Source organism: Manacus vitellinus, unplaced genomic scaffold, assembly GCF_001715985.3.
Source record: "Manacus vitellinus isolate BGI_N305 unplaced genomic scaffold, ASM171598v3 scaffold_25_pilon, whole genome shotgun sequence".
Lineage (NCBI taxonomy): Eukaryota > Metazoa > Chordata > Aves > Passeriformes > Pipridae > Manacus > Manacus vitellinus.
The window spans coordinates 11,432,526-11,436,804 of record NW_021939882.1 but is presented as its reverse complement, the minus strand read 5'-3'; the positions used below and the strand labels follow the sequence as shown (position 1 = coordinate 11,436,804).

General features: G+C 48.6%; 1 long non-coding RNA gene and 1 other non-coding gene across 2 annotated transcripts; both read left to right on the top strand.

Moving 5' to 3' along the window:
* LOC108639876 lies at positions 1-977 on the top strand. Its single transcript, XR_001920783.3, has 2 exons — positions 1-79; positions 668-977. It is a non-coding gene; the product is annotated as an uncharacterized LOC108639876 (long non-coding RNA).
* On the top strand, positions 308-510 carry LOC112841113. Its single transcript, XR_003212746.1, has one exon. It is a non-coding gene; the product is annotated as a small nucleolar RNA SNORA74 (small nucleolar RNA).
* Positions 978-4,279: the final 3,302 nt, after the last annotated feature.

Sequence of the window (4,279 nt, the reverse complement as noted above, 5' to 3'; positions counted from 1 at the left end):
TCGGGAGCATCTCAAGCAGCGTGGATGAGGTTGTGACCGTGAGCCAACGAGGGGAGATGGGCAAACACTCCGTTCTGTTGTTAGTAAACTAAACGTCCTCTTCTGATTGTAATCGAGGTCCTGTACCAGCCTCAGGTCCTGAGGGTGGAAAGAATAACCTGGTTTATCCAGCAATAGGTTTACCTAACCTACATTATCTATTCCACTTGCTGGAGGAAACCCTGATGAGAGGAGGTATCACCAGAGGGTTGTACTTTGTGCCTCCACTTCCTTCAGTCCTTTAAACCCTCAGTTTTGAGTTGTGTCTCCCAGTGGTAGTCAGCTGCCTGTGGCTGCTCGGTGCCTGTGCCAGTGTTATGCTGCTGGGAGAGAAAGGTGCTGCCGAGTCCTCCTGGCACCGCCGGTGCCGTCCTGGTGCTCGGTGGTGCTGGGTTTTGGCAGTGCTCTGCATGCCTGAGAGTGGAGTAACTCCTGCTTGTGGAGTTAGAGCCTAGATTGGATGCAGACAACACACAGAAAACTGAAAAATCTATTGCAGACACTTTGTTTATTGCACATCTTTTATATACAAATGAAGGTCAGCTACTCAACTGCTCAGTGTAAAGGTTGAGTTTGAGGTCTTTAGGGATCCTCCTATTAACTGTCTTTGCTGTTTTTTTAATTACAGGCAAGTGTCCTGGGGCTTGCTGGAGCAGCAGGAGTGGCCAGAAGAAAAGAAAAAAGCTGTTGGTGCTGCTCTGAAAATCCCTGTTTGGAAAGGATTGGGAAGGTGGAAACTTGGAAGCCCACAAGTGAAACGGGGCTATAAGAAAATGATTTATTTTCAGGATCTGGATGTAGGAATTTCAAACATCAGAGGTAGTTTGGGGCAGGGTATAACAAGAATTATCTGTACAGTTCTTTAATTGTTAATCCCTTCTCACTGCTTGTTTAAAATATATTTTATGTGACCTCAATTAAACTTATTTGTGTTTAAACTTGCTCAGTTTGGTTTTCATTATCTTATAAGGCTTTGAAAGTCACATTGAAATATTGTCTATTGGAGACTGGAGAGGCCACAGTGCAGCACCTACTCCCTTCCCTGGGCTTGGGGGAGGTGAAGCCTGCAAAAAACATCTGGAAAAGGCTGATGAATATGTAAAATCCATGGAAACTGGTGGGGAGGGCAAGATTGTCATCAGGGATTCAGGCAAAAATGGTGTTTAAATGCAAAAGTCAGAACAAAGGAGTGTATTGCTCCCTCCAAAATAGAGATGAGAGATTGGATCTCATTTCCATTTGGATTCCATACAGTCTGTATTTGTGAAATAATCCAGACTTTTGAAGTGTTTTAGGCTAAAACTTTTAGTTTTTAAGAAATAGTTCGGTAGTCTTTGGTCACATCACAGTTACCCTGCTGTAGATGCTCCTGTGGCTGCAGTGCTGTCTATATCCCAGTAAAACTTGGAAGCAGGGACACAGGCTGCTGTGGGACAATTTGCTGCTCCAGGAGCATGAACAGCCTCAGGGAATTCAGGTTGTTGAGGCTGAAGCTAGTAGGCTGAGGCTGTTGATGAACCACATCAGGCTGGTTCCCCTGCTGGTTTATATCAAATAGGTGCTTCTGTGCTGGTTGGAAAAATGAATTGCAGTGCAGATTTTTTTTTCAGGGCTTTCCTAATTTTTAAATATCCCTGTTCACCCATGAGCCTTTCTGCCATCTCAATATCCCAATCTTAATACACAGTTTTTATACTGCACATGGAAATAATTGTTAAAATACTCAAGATTATTGGGAAAAAAGCTTTTTCTTGGTTGAAACCTATGACATCCATGAATTTCACTGTTTCTGTGGGAACAAATCCTGCCTGTAATTTCCCATGGGTTTACATTTTGCCCAGCGATCTCCCCCTATCCCAGATGGGTGCCCCAGGACAGGGTGCCTGCCTGCTGACAGCCAAGGAACACTCACTGTGCCAGGGGGCTTTGCTGCTGGACCTGGTAATTCCAAAAGTGGCAAAAAGTGGGGAATATGGGCTCTGTCAGCCACATAAAGCAAGTGTTTTATAGAACAACAAATACATGCTGACAGGCTTATTTCCTAAAAAAAAATCTCTGCAAAAAAGCTCTATAATATTCATCTTGGCTGAATGTAGGACTTGTAGGCCTGGTTGTGCTGTACAAAAAGGCAGGAGGAAAGGATGGAGGAAGTGTTGGCAGTGGTGAGTATCCCATCAGAGGAGCTGGGAAGGGCTGCAGAGCTCTGCTCAGTGAATGCCTCCCGCACTACCAGAGCTCTGCTGAGCACCTGCAGCTCTCAGAGTCCTGCTTTTCCCCCATCACAGAATGGTTGGGTTGGAAGGGACTGTGAAGATCATCCAGTCCCACCCCCTGCCATGGGCAGGGACACCTTCCACTAGCCCAGGTTGCTCCAGCCCGTCAACCTGCCTTGGACACTTCCAGGGATCCAGGGGCAGCCACAGCTTCTCTGGGCAACCTGTGCCAGGGCCTCACCACCCTCACAGGGAACAATTTCTTCCCAATATCCTATCTAGCCCTGCCCTCTGGCAGTGGGAAGCCATTCTCCCTTGTCCTGTCCCTCCAGGCCCTTGTCAATAGTCTCTCTCCATCTTTCCTCTTGGTTCCTTCAGGCACTGGAAGGCCACAATCAGGTCACCCCAAAGCTTCCATTCTTCAGGCTGAACAATCCCAACTCTCCCAGCTTTTCCTCCCAGCAGAACTGCTCCATCCCTCTGACCATCTTGGGGCCTCCTCTGGCCTCTCTCCAGCAGCTCCATGTCCTCCCTGTGCTGTTCCCCAGGGCTGGAGCAGCTCTGCAGGGGGGTCTCAGCTGAGGGGCAGAGGGGCAGAATCCCCCCTGCCCTGCTGCCCACGCTGGGGGATCAGCCCAGGGCACGGGGGCTTCTGAGCTGGGTCATGTCCAGGCTTTGTGCACAACTGGAAAATAAAACACACAGGGATGTCATAAAGCTTCTCCAGTGGTCAGCGCGAGCACAGGCTCCGGGATGTGGAACTCAGGGTGCCCCTGCAGCCCTGTGTTAGCAGGAAGATGATGGTCAGCACTGTGCAGCTCCTTCTGCAGCACAAAGACAATCAATAAGGGTCAAAATGATTCACCTCTCCCTGGCTTTGGTGCCTTGACTGAAGGACAACAAAGAAAATTGGGAGAAAACCCATGTAGTCCAAGACTGGCATTGAAATAAAGCCAGGAAACGGAGTAGTACCCGCATTTTGCATGTTGGAAACGCCAACACGATATATGGTTCTGTTTATTAGCACCATACATTTTGCAATCCATATATGACTTCTACTGGGCAAAAGTGGCTGGATTGCTTTACCTTGGCTCTGCTTTTACTGCTCTGCAGTACTGGAGCAAAGGAGGATTGTTAACTGAGATTTATGTGCTTGTTTTTAAACACTTAATTGTTTTTTATTCTGAGCTTGTTAAGAGCTGAATTTCTTGTGATTGTTCTGAGTATTGTTCAACACGTATTTTGTACTAATCCCATTTTTTAAAAATACCTTCGGTGTTATTGTTTCATTGTGCTCTGCAGCCACATGTAGAGAAGAAAAACCAGCCTATGATGAATTAAAAAGGCAGATTTTTTCCTTTCCCCTGGAGATTTCCCTGAATTCATACGCACACCCTCCCCTTTGTAAAGCGATGATGGAGAGACTGGTTCTTTAGCCACAAAATTAAATAGGGAATAAAGATATTCACTATGAAAGAACTCCAAATAAGAAATAATTGCCCAGTTGTACGAGTACTTTGGTGATAAAGCACCGATTTCGTGAGGGCAGAGGCAAGGGGACCTCTCCTCAGCCAGCACCAGGTGGCAATGTTGGATTAGAGGAACAGCAAAGCCTCGCACACTGGCTGCGGCGGTTTTTTACCAGAATCTTCTAAAGAACCACAGAGTCACAGGGAGCCCATAATTTTAACTGTTTTAGCGATGGTGCCACCAGCGTTCTGCTGAGGAGAGCGCGCCTTGGCTGGGCTGGGTGCGCGGGTCCGGTCCGGGCGCTGAGGGACCGTGTGTGCCCTGGGGCACAGAGAACACTGCTTCAGGAATCAGAGGATACCCTGGATACCCTGGGCACTCTGGATGCCCCGGATACTCTGGATCCCCCGGATACCCCGCAAATCGCTGCTGGCGATGCCGCTCCCCGGGCGGGGGCTGAAGGGGGGACTCAGAGCAGCACTCCCGCCCCCCCCGCCGAGGAGGGGGCGTGGTCGCCGCCTCGCCCCGCCCCCGCGCCTTTCCCATGGTGCTCCGCG